The sequence below is a fragment of the Sinocyclocheilus anshuiensis genome, unplaced genomic scaffold (assembly GCF_001515605.1).
Source record: "Sinocyclocheilus anshuiensis isolate Anshui unplaced genomic scaffold, SAMN03320099.WGS_v1.1 scaffold115, whole genome shotgun sequence".
In the NCBI taxonomy this organism is placed as follows: Eukaryota; Metazoa; Chordata; class Actinopteri; order Cypriniformes; family Cyprinidae; genus Sinocyclocheilus; species Sinocyclocheilus anshuiensis.
In genome coordinates, this window is record NW_015548219.1 from 849,379 (window position 1) to 862,535 (window position 13,157).

Sequence of the window (13,157 nt, forward strand, 5' to 3'; positions counted from 1 at the left end):
TAATTAAGTTAACGCGTTAAACTGACAGCCCTTATATATATATATATATATATATATATATACCAAGACAATGGTATTTCAGTTATTCTTCTTCAAATTTCAGGTTCAGGAGTTGATTCATGTGTTCAATGTGTTACTTGCTGTTTCTTTTTATTAAATGTGAAATTAGTTTCTATGTTTTCTCCAGTGTGTGCTACAAGTGGCCCAAAAATACCTGTACATATACTGACTATAGAAAGATTGCAGCTATTAACTCAAAAATAGCACTGCAACTCGTGCCATTTCAGGTGAATGATGTGTGTATAGTAAAAGAACTGATTTGTGCATGGCAAGGCCTTGAGAACCTTCCCTGAGAGAGAACACACTGCAGCAAGAATACAGCCATGGTAAAAGACGCTTCCAGTGCACTGCACCGCACCCACGTCAAGCCAAATATACAACACATGCATCAAACCATAGAAGCCTGGCCATGAAAGATTCAGTAGGCTAACCCTGTCACGTGGAGCCCGTCATTCATTATCCATGGGGATAACTAGATTCTAGGTAGTTGGTGGATTCAGCTGGTGATATTCACAGCTTGAGCACGGAAATGGCAAACTGTCCAGTGGGGAAGCATGGAACTGTAATTAGGTCTATGCTCAAATATTTGGAGGATGACGGATTAGCTGTTAGTGAGGGGTAGGATCAGTGGCGTCGCTAGTGGTGGGGAAAAGGGTGACAGAGTGCATAAGGCCCAGAGGTTTGTGGGGCCCCAGCGATCGCGACGGCTATTTATTATCCTACCCATCCAAAATAATAAGAATGTTCACACACCCATTTCATAACTATACTTTATATTATACCATCCATGCAATGGGTCCCACAATCTCAATCTCTACACTGTTATGTGCTGTACAATGTCTCAAGAAGTCTTTCTGAACAAGTTAGTTATGTTGTTTTTACATAACAAGCATCAAATCCTGAGGGATATCACTGAAACTAGCCAATGAGAATTTCTCTGTATTTTGCATATTACATATTTTATACTGAGTAACTTACATTTTAGACACTATATTGCCAGATACTTTTTGTCTGTTTTTGTCCACTCAACAAAAATTGTTCCAAGCAACACCACAGCAAAACCGCTACAAGCTGCAACACACTGGCGTCTATCAATTCCTGAATCAGAAACCGGTTTAACTTCTGAACAAATCAGCTGAATCAATGATTCAATGATTCGCCTGTGAATGAATCAGCATTTTTGAATTCAATTCAAGTTTTCAATTCAAGTTTATTTGTATAGCGCTTTTCACGAAACAAATCGTTGCAAAGCAACTTTACAGAAAATTAAGTTTCTACAATATATTTAGTAGTAGCTTGTCAGTGGTGACTATGCCAAATTGATGTGCATATGGCAGAAATGTATGGTAAAACGAATGAATCAGTGAATCACTCAATAAAACAGTCGCCACCTTTTAGACAATTCAGCAATTCGGCAACAATCAAACTGCTCATAATCAAATTGACAAATACAGATTGGTCTTCCTGAGTCTAATGAGGTTAATCATATTCGCTGATCATTTGAAATCTGTCCTGATAATATTCACACGTGCTACTCATTCAGATCAATTAGTAGATTAGAAATGCAGCTAATTTATTTATTTATTTATTGAAAATAAATCCTTGCATGCCTTGTATTTAATTCTAAATTTAAATTTGTATACCTTGTATTTACATACCTTGTATTTAATTCTAAATCAATTAGAATCAATTAGATTCTTCAAGAATCGGCTAAAAACACATCTCTTCCATCTTCATTTGACCCTCTAACTCTAGCACTCTCTATTATAATTCTATTCTTTATAAAAAAAAAAACATGCCCCTTTTAGACTTGCACTCTATTTATTTACTAACTACTTGTTTTCTTTAAAAAAAAAAACTAACACTTGCTTCTTTTATCTTTTTGCATTCTATCTATTTGTTTTCTTTTTATTTATTATACAATTATAATTCTGACTTTTTGACTTCTGATTAACAAAAGCAAAAAAGGCCTCTAACACTAGCTTGCTCTATTCTTTTTCTATTCTATCTGTTTTCTTTTTATTATATGATTTAAAAAAAAAAACTTGCTACATGTACTGCGTTAAGCTAACTGAGACTTATTATAGCACTTGTCATTGCTCTTTTGTTGATTTTGATTGCTTCCATTGTCCTCATTTGTAAGTCGCTTTGGATAATGTAATGTAAATGTAAATGTAAATTAGTAAGTCTTGTTCTCATGGAATCTCTGAAACGTACCGGCACTGACTGGGATTTCTTTGTCTTGCGTTGCACTGTTTCCTTTGAATCACAGAGCTGCATGGCTTCCCTAAACATTATATATGTATCTAGGCTATGAGCAGTCGATTCCTTTGGTATTGGATCTTTTCTAACACTGCAGGTTTAGACTTGAATCTGGGGCATGAAGTACTCGGGGTTCATTTTTCTCAAAGCACACCTTAAAATAAGCGCTGAGGGGTATATATTTTGTAATGGAGAAGTTGCTGTAGTCTGTAGTTTGTTTAAACAGGTCAAACCATCTTAACAGTCATGTTCTGTTGAGATTTATTAGGGCCCGAGCACCGATGGTGCGAGGACCCTATTGGAATTGCTCAGTTTCTTCTTCTTCTTCTTCTTCTCCAAAATGAACAAATTCATGAAACTCTGCACACGCGCCAGAAGTGGAGAAAATTTACATCTGATATGGGTTTCAGAAGTGGGTGTGGCAAAATTGCTTAATAGCGCCGCCTATAAAATTTCAACAAAGTACCCCTTGAGCTATGTCTCACATACATGTTCGAAATTTGGTAGACACATGTAACACACCAATACCTACAAAAAAGTCTCCCGGTATGAAGTCCGAAACTCAGCAGGAAGCCTGTCATTTTGAATTTTCTCGACAAGTTTTGTGCCATTTTTGCCATTTTCAGGCATTGTATTTAAACAAACTCCTCCTAGCGATTTAAACAGATCAACACCAAATTTGGTCAGTGTAATCTAAAGCCCTTTGCAGGGGCGCGGGAAGATGTTTTCGGTTGGGGGTGCTGTGTGTGTCCGTGTGGGGTGAAGGGGGGGGGGCTGTGTCCGGGTTGGGTGAAGGGGGGGGGCTGGTTCACTTACATCGGTGCTCGTGCTGTGGGGCTGGTGTTGTTTGGATGCCGATTTTGGAAAGTTTTTGCTGGGATGGGCATTTAAAAAAATCTGAAATTCGCTTTTGCGCCATTATCTCCTTGTATTAAAGTTAATCTTGTTCGCATTCTGTACAGTTCATGTCTGATACCACGCGCTAGCGTCACGTGTTCATGAGGATTAGGCTCATCCCATATGGAAAACATCACAAGTAAAATTAATCATGTTTATAAAGATAAACATGGGTTTATTATAGCCCACTTACAATTTACATTTCAGAGATCATTACAAATAAATTATTAAATGCTAAAACTGAATAAATTTAAATGAATAAACTTGGCATTGCATTTGCAACCATGTGAAAACAGGGGGTGCTGCAGCCCCCTCAGCACCCCTACTTCCCGCGTCCCTGGCCCTTTGTGATGTTAAATTACCAAGATCTTGAGTTTTCGTTGAAGGGTGTGTCAATGGCGGCCTGACAAGCTTCGATGTTGTTCAGAAGTTGTTATAATTTAGGCATACAATGTCCGATCTGCCCCAAACGTTTGATAAGAGTCCTGTCCTGAACACATGCCCATGCCCATATTCAGATACAGTCATAGCGCCACCTGCTGGCAACAGGAAGGGGAATGCTTTATGCTCTAACTCCTCCTCCTAGAGATTTAATGACATCAGCATTATATTTGGTCAGTCTACTCTAAAGGCCTTTGCCATGTTAAATTGCGAAGATCTTGAGTATTCGTTAAAGGGTGTGTCCTTGGCGGCCTGACATAGTTTGATGTTTCACCATGGAAAAGGAAGTTGTTGTAACTCAGCCTAAATTGCGAAGATCTTGAGTTTTCGTTAAAGGGCGTGTCCGTGGCGGCGTGACAAAGTTTGATGTTTCGAAATGGAAAAGGAAGTTGTTGTAGCTCAGCCATAAAATGTCCGATCTGCCCCAAATTTCACACGTTCGATAAGAGTCCTGGCCTGAACACATCTAAAGGCCAATATTCTGTTATAATCATAGCGCCACCTGCTGGCAACAGGAAATGACTTGTTTTAAACTAACTTAAACATGCAATGTCCAATCTGCACTAGACTTCACATGTTTGGTAAGAGTCCTGGCCTGAAGACTTCTAAAAGCCAATATACAGTTATAATCATAGCACCACCTGTTGGCAACAGGATATGTCATGTTTTACACTAACTCAAACATACCATGTTCAATCTGCACCAAACTTCATATGTTTGATCAAAGTCCTGGCTTAAAGACATCTACATGCCTATATTCAGTTATAGTCATAGCACCACCAGCTGGTAGCAGGAAGTTTGGCACATATAAATGACTTTGACATATTCCTCCTATATTTACCACTTTAAAAGCATATTGCCCACCATTCGCTGTTTCCCTAAAGCTACCAGATGACGGTGTGCCCGGGTGTGAGGGCCTTTTTGAATGCTGCTTGCAGCTTTAATTTTGAAATGTTATGTTTGGGGGTCCAGGGCCCCAAATATTTATGTGCAAAAATAATAAGTCTTAATAAATAATAAAAATATTAAAATTATAAGCTCAACCAGGTAACTAACAGTTTTGTAAGATGACCGATTATCCCTGACCAAGTAGTTCAGTTAATCAGCCAACTAAACCAGATTGGACCAGCTAATGACCAGTCAGAAGCTAGTTTTAGCTGGATAATTTCCTCAGGGATTTAACAGCGTGCTGTATGTTGTGACAGTGATAGATGTGGAAAAATAATGTTGTATTTTCACAGATAAGTAGAAAAACTTGACAAACACCCACTGACAACAAAACTGCAGTCAAAATCCCATGTGGTTACCACAAATGTCACATCTTTCAAAGCCACCGTGACCATAGCTCTCATGACAGTGACATCTTCATTATCAGAGATGCTATTTCTAACCCAGCGAAAGATGATCTAATTTAGCTCTCCCTGAAAGCGCTGATAGACTCAAACTTGTGAGTTAAGCTGAGAGAGGTAAAGTATGGCCTCTCCAAACACCGGCAGCCTGCTGTTAACTCATCATGATCTGACCATGAGGCTCCCGTGTTGCCCCAGGCATCTGCCTTAAAAGCTTAATATAAAATATGAATCACAGCTCCAGGAAGACAGATTCAAACATCATTTTCACTTATTTTCATGGTTTCTAAAACCTGCTAGTCTCCAACCAGGAACTGTTTACGTCAGAGGCCGGGCAGCAGGATAATATCTGCACCAAATGAAGTTTACAGACCAACAGCATCTCTGGCAGGACTAATGCAAACCATGCTACAGTCAGTTTCTTTCAGCTGTCTGTTTAAAATAAAACACACATATATTTAAATAACCTAAATACACATTTTGAAATTATATGAAACACAAATATTGGAAAAAACATCAATACAGAATAAAGTCAAATAGTTTTGTAAAGCATGAGGTTGAGTAAATGATGATGGCATTTTCATTTTGGGAGAACTTTGGTAGAACTTTAAAAGCTGAAGAATCTGTCAATGTCTACAGTGGTTAAGTTAAGGCCCTCGAAACAAGACCTGAATGTCTACAAATCAGTAAATGATCTTCATTATCACTGACCTTTATCTCTGAGATGTTATGTGTGAGGGGAAAATAACAGAGAGAATCAGTTTGTGAGATCAGTTGTCGTAATGACAGATGAGAGCTGCAATTTAATCCTGCAGAAATTTTATTCTGTCCACTGGCCACGGATGGCTTTAGATTACTCTCTTTCTCTCTCTGAGCCAGAGTGCGTAGATGACATGAGAAAAAGATTTATCTGTTCCGTGTCTCTCCGTTGTCTCATTGCATTTTGTTATTGTCGTAGACAGCTGATAGCAGCTAGCATCTCTCATCAGTGATAAGGTCTGGCATGGAAACTTTCTTTGCTCACTTGGAGGAGGAAATGACAGCCTGCCTCTGCGAAACAAAGCCAGTCCTGTTTGGTTTGTTTAACAGACTGGTTGTATGAGCTGCTCACATAGACAATGAGATCAACAGAAATCAAAATGGAACCTATTTGCTTTCCTAATGCACGTTCCTGATCTTATGGTAAATGATCCATTGGTCATTATTGCAGAAATAGAGTATAGTTTAGCCTCGTAATATTCCAAAACATAACTATAATAACATAAAATAATAAAAAAAAACATAATTATAATAAAATTTCTCTGAAACAATTATTTTTACTTTACTGAATACAATAAAATGTAACCCCCAATTAAAATAATATTAGATCAAATGAAAAATAATAAATAAAATAAATATATAATATAATAATCAGTTTTTAATGTATCTTTATTTCTTCTTGTTAATTTGATTATTTTTATATTACATAAAAATATTTTTATTGTTATTTTTTATATTTATTTATTTGTATTTATTTCAATATAAAACCTTAACATATTTAAAACAAATATATAATATAATAATCAGTATTTAATTTACCTTTATTTCTTGTTAATTTTACTATTTTTATATTACATAAAAATAATTTTATATTTATTTATTTGTATTTATTTCAATATAAAACCTAAACCTAAAATCTATACATAACATCTAAACATAAAAAACAATAGATAAAAATGAGAGAAAACATTAAATTATTTGTTATGAGAATATTTACTTTACTGAATATAATATAATTTTATTCAAAATTTTAATATAATATAATCTGTTATAATATGTTAATATAAACATATTTTCATGTGTTTTTTATTTTTATTTAATTGTATTACTTTTATATTACATAAAATATTTTTATATTTATGTATTTGGATTTATTATTATATAAAAATTTGTCTAAAACTCAAATGTAAACAAAAAATAGTAAAAATTAAATGATTTATTATTAGAATAATTTACGTCATATACATGTATAACTTTGGTGAAAAGCTTTCATCTTGGTTAACAGCAGCTGCATACACAGCACAGTGCATGTTGATGTATGTTTCTACACAACCCCACCCAGCACTTCCCTCTTCAGCTCTCCCTTGATGAAACAGCCAGCTGGGTCTTACATAACCCCTGCTTTCTGAGTTCACGTATGCACCTATTTTCCTGCTCCCGTGTGCCGTTTCTCTCCCTTTAATCATGTGCTGTAATGAACATAAATGCATGCAAAACAATGAGCTTCATGAAGAAAGATATTCACATAATTCAGAAATGTTATACAGCGTCTATGTAACATGCATAAAACAGTCAATCTGATGTTTTAATTGCAGGTATTGGGGTTCATTTTTATATTCAGTAATTAATTTCAATCATCTGCTGGAGAACCAAATGAAGATGCTTGCTTGGGATTTGCTTCTCAGGTGTGCCATGGTTTAATGTACTGTAGTCACTTCAGATAAGTCCCAATTTTATATATATATGGGGTCAAAGGTCATCACCCATGGTGGTTTGGATGTAAGATCACATGGTAAATGGTTAAAAATAGCTTTGAAACTTTGAAAGATCTATGTTGGGCGTCATGCAACAAAGGGTTAAATCTAATATCTTACAATGAAAGCAATGAAATGAACTACTTGCATGTGCATTTTCAAATGTACAATATCTTCCATTTTTAATCTTGTGGTAGCCACACATTCGATAATGCTCTTTTAATACTAAAAAGAGCACACACACACAGACAGATCGGGAGGGATAAATACAATCTGAGAGGTCCATTAAGCTGAAGAGCAGACGTGCATCTCACCCACGTCTATTTCTGAGGTCGGAGGTGCATGTATTACTATTATAAATTCCAGGTTATTGATTGATTCCCGTGCTTTGCAATTCAGCAGCGCACACATAAATCATGCTGGGTGAAGGGTTATCAAGATGTCCAATAGCTGACAAGACTCCAATTTGTAGCATAGCACGTGTTAACTGAAACGACTTGTGTTTATGCGCTTTCAGCATTACAGTGTTAACTCTAGATGATGAGATTTAGTGCCGATAAGCAGGTGTGGATCGCCCATTGTATTGTGGATAGCATCATATCGGTAATGGCAACCAGAGGCCTGTTTCAGTGGGGCCCATTAGGAACACGCTAAGTCTTATTGATTTCCTTGACATGACATGACAAAATGTCCTCGTATCCATTAACCAAATGATACCCTTTGCAAGGCCTAAATTATCTTTAAATGGTAGGTGAACGAGAGTGAGTCTATAGATAACATGAGGTATTTTATCATCTCTGATTACAGCTATATAATTTTAATTTGAAGGTATCAGCTGCGTTTGGACTCCAAAATTAGCGTTTTGTTTAAAAATACATTAAGAAATAAGTGAACAAGTGGCCAGAAAAGCTTTAATGATATATAATTTCATAATTTTTCCATTGCAACTGGTAATAAACACAAGATTAAGCAAGTTCTTTCTGTCAGACCAGAAATCCAAATACTCCAAATACTCCGCCCTCTTCATCTCTCATTGGCCAAACAAACAGCTGGCCCCACCCCACATTCATGTTATTGGTTGAGCCTGTTGCTATAAATCCTGCTGCTCAAACAAATAAAGCAATGTTTTGAAAATGCCACTTTTTGAAGACATCAAACTATACCAACCGCTTGTAGTCCAACCCGATTTAATGAGAAAGTGTAAACGTTTTACGTTTTTGGCGAACTGGTGTCAAATTTGTTTGAGTTCGTAGAAGTCGTACAAAAATAGACTTTTTTTTAAGCATGAAAGTTTATCGCTAAACTTAATCCTTAGTGGAGGTCAAGAAGATCGTACAGAAACACAAACGAAATTGTACGAATTCTTACGAATTCACCAAAACATAAAAGAGTTACGAATTACCATGAAAGTGTGATGTATAGTCGTAGGATAATAAACTAGGATACGATAACTTTTATAATGCGTCCTGTTTCTGAATTACACACAATTTAATAGAAAATATTATCATAATATAATCGGAAATTGATTGGATGTTAAAAAGTAGACATTATGTACCAGAATGGAGTCAGACTGACTGCAGGTTTGCTAAAAATGGCTCTATGCAGCCTCAGTGATGTCAGCACTGAGTTGTTTTGATTAATAAATGAAGAAGACAAGTCGCAATATGTCAGTATGTCACAAAAAGACCAGGAATGCACATTAAGAAAGCCAAATTTGATTTCACATTGACTTAAACATCTGAAAAAGGAAACACATCACCTTTAAAGTCATGCACTACCCAATCACCCCAACCCTCTTTTGGCATTAAAGAACTACTGTCAGGATTTACTAAAGACACACAGTGAAAAATTTGCGACGAAAAGGCATTGGCATTGATAATTTTTTGCGGCTGACCTTATTGCATATGTATAGGAGTTTCCCTCTCAGACGCAAAATTTGTGGGAGGAGAGTACTGTTTGCTTGTTTGCGAACATATGCTAATTTGTGCAGCTCTTGTTGGCCATTATGAAAATTAGATGTTGCATCTTCTTACACATAGTCAGTAGAACTTTCCACTCCCATCTGCGCTTTTTTGGAATTGAGCTCTGGCGCTAATTTGCCTTGTTTAGTAAATCTGGCTTCAAATGTGCACCATAACACATGCCTTAGATAAAACATGATAACTCAACCACTTCAAATTAATTTTAAAACCGTCAAAGTCCATAAAATATCTTTGTGCGAATGCAAAATTATTCAATTAAAAAGCAACACAAAGGGAGTAAATCACAGAGGCTCAGGGTGAAAATCCGCCATGTTGATCTATTAGGGAGAACCCTGCAGCGAGCGGAGCCCTAGTAAAATATTAAAGAGTCTGCAGACATTCATGCACTTGCTAAATTCAGCAACATTTCCTTCTACGGCTGACTATTAATACATATATATGTTTTATTTTTTTCTAATTCTGCTTGTTATTCAAAGAAAGCTCCTTACTGACAAGGAAACTGAATATTTGTGATGCCTAGCGAGATGCTTGTGGTGATGTTGACTGTAACACCTGTCATGCTCTTGACAGATAAACAGATAAAAAAAAAACTTTAATCCTCATGGTTTCAGGAAGCTGGTTCAAACAAAAGAGAGGACGAGTGAGAAAAAAACAGAGCTCTTTTTGCAGTAGATTAAAGCGCGAGTTTCAGGGACGTTCTGCTCCAGCATTTTTTTCTGTTCCCTCTTGAGATTCACTGTCCAGAAAAAAAGCTTCTCTCGCAAACATAAAACACAAGCCAACTGTAGGACTGCAAAATTGGCATTACATTAACTGCCAACGCTAGGTTGAAAAAACAGCTCTTTTGCACACGCTCACATTCAGTTTTGTCCATGTAGCTTAGTTACAGATGACTAAAATATGAGCAGTAGATAAAGACAGATGAAAAGTTAGTTGTGAAATTAACTGTGAAGTCCCTGTTTAGGCAGACAGTACAAATTGTACGTACAGTTTCTTTTTAACCTAATTCTTTGTATAAAGAGATCTCAGTGCTAAATACTATTAGATTTCACATCTTAGCTTTATATTTGGATCATTGTAGAAAAAGAAGGTGGATTTAAATATATTATACTCAGAAATTGCTAGTAAATTTCACAATTAATTACAAAGAAATGTCAGGTAAAACTTGTACTAAATGTGAAATTTCGAATTTTGAATTGTGTGTGTGTGTGTGTGTGTGTGTATATATATATATATATATTCACCCATCTATAATAACTTTTCTAGTGTACGTCTATGGACGGAATCTGATCTGTGAATTTGGATAAGTATGAATGCTTTTTTCATGGAAATTATTCAAAATATAGTGAAATGTTGCTTTTCACTTGCAATAGTGACACAGGGTAAAGTTTGAATTGACCTACTGTCCCATTGGACATAAGCCCCATCTTTTTAAACTTATGTTTGTAGTTTGAAAATTAAAAAAATTATTTAGAAAATTATTTAGAATACAGCAAAATGCAGCTTTTTGCTTATAATTGTGGCATAAGGTAAAGTAAGCAACAGGAACCAATGGGGACGGAGCTTAGCAAAGATTAAATTCCGAGGAATGGATTCAAACATGGTTGAAAATGAATTTAGGCTCCTTATATTTAAAAAAATAGCCAAAATATTCATCAAAAGCAATGTTTTTTTTGTTGTTGTTGTTTTTCTGCTATTTAGAAATGACAGTCATTCCAAATGAGCAGATTCCATGTGGGCCTGGATATATCCATTTATCCGTTTGGGAATTGTGTGCTATTTTGAAAATTCTTATCATTTGCCAACTCTACTTTGGAGATTTAGACTCATATCTGACTGTGGAACATTTAACACTATAGTGCAAAAATTGGTCAGAATTTGATGCAGTGTCTGAGTTTCGTTTCTGCTAACTCAAAGCAGTCTTCAAGATTTGTTTGCGCCCTGCATTCCCTCGCTGCGAGGCGCCTCTAATAAGTCATATTTCTTTAACATGTTTTCTGCCTTTGATCACCAGGAATACACATAGGAGCAGTGTGAAAGCCACAGAAGACAGCTAATGATCCAGCGATATCTGGGAGAGTGAGTTGGAAACGTTTTTTTTCTAGGTTTGCTTGACAGGTTAAGTTTAGTTACTATAATGAATAAATTCACCTGCAGTTGCATAGCATTTACTACACAACTAGCTTCATCATGAGCGATTAATGAACAGTTTTTGTATCTGAGAAAGACTATAATGGTTCTTCTGGTGCCCACGAGACATTTAGAGGATATAAATAATGCATATGTTTTTATCCACTGCAAGGAGATCCCCCACCCTTCGGTACACAACTAGTACAAACACAATTTATAAATACACAACTTGCATTCGCCCACACATTTCTGAACACACATGCTGGAGTGCACTGAAAGTGATAAACATCAATTTTATAGTTTAACCAGTTCACACTCTTGCATCATTGCACATCTCATTTTCATAAAAGTAATGATGCTTTTTATGTGAAAAAGAGAAGGCCAACAGATTTCTCTTCTATTCTGTGATTATCTAAATACTCAAAAAAATGAAATTAGCAAAAGCAAGTTTCGTAATGCTTCCAGCAAAACTTCTCTCTGCGATTGATGAGCGTTCTACTTTTCGAATGTGGCGACGATCGTGCACTTTATCATATTAGATTATTATTACATCACTTAGTCGCTGCGGGAGAAATATTTTCACTGTGTATTGATTATGTAACTGCTTCTAAAATCTACTCAGCAGCAACCAGACGCTCATTGGTTCATTCTATAAATGGAGGCATCATCTAAACGCCTCAATGTCTTCGATTACAGTTTATTTGAAAGAAAAACTCCCTTTTTCTGTGCACTGAAATCTTCAAACATGGTTTTTCCCTTTAATATTTCATAAAGTTTTACTCTGCAGAGTCTCAATGTGCCCTGCAACCTCTAGTATGGACTTTCAAGACAAAAAAAAGCAGATGAAACCATTTTATTCACTATATCACTATATCTATATCTAGTACACAAGACACATAAACAAACAATCAACTTTCTTACCGTCAAATTATGCTGACTATGCACCAAAATAGTCCCTCTATTTTTAAAAAGGTAAAAATTTACAATCCCCCAAAAAGCTGAGTATCCGGTAATAACGGCCTGTGTTCAAACATGAGAGAGAGGGATCATCCAGACAGCCAGCAGAGATGCTGAACAGGAAGATTAGGATGCGAGCACTCCCACTCGCACTCTCCCTCCCTCCTCCCAATCCGTTCATTATAGGAGGAGCTCCCTGAACACGCCCAAGCAACTCACAATGGTAGCGTCCATCCCTACCTCTGCTCCTCGCTCACTCCCACATGTGCCAAAGCTAACGGGAGGGAGCAGCTACTGTTTGCGATAGAAAGAGAGAGAGAGATGGAGGGCGAGATACTGTAGAGAAAACAAGAATGCACATCAGGGAGGAGGAATTGGGCTTGGCAGATGGATAGTTGCTGATGGAAGGGTGTCTTTGCTTTATAAATGACGGATGGGTTTGGTTAAGTGTACTGGGATGAATATGCAAAACACGTTACAATAGCTAACCTGAGTCTGTCTATCTATCTATCTATCTATCTATCTATCTATCTATCTATCTATCTATCTATCTATCTATCTATCTA

General features: G+C 36.4%; 1 protein-coding gene across 1 annotated transcript in view; it reads right to left on the minus strand.

Moving 5' to 3' along the window:
• Positions 1-12,747, minus strand: part of LOC107654137 (synaptic vesicle glycoprotein 2B-like) — a 27,919-nt gene extending 15,172 nt beyond the window's left edge. The window contains exon 1 of the mRNA XM_016441074.1: positions 12,556-12,747. The gene's annotated coding sequence lies outside the window, so the exon portion shown is untranslated. The remainder of the gene's footprint in view (positions 1-12,555) is intronic.
• Positions 12,748-13,157: the final 410 nt, after the last annotated feature.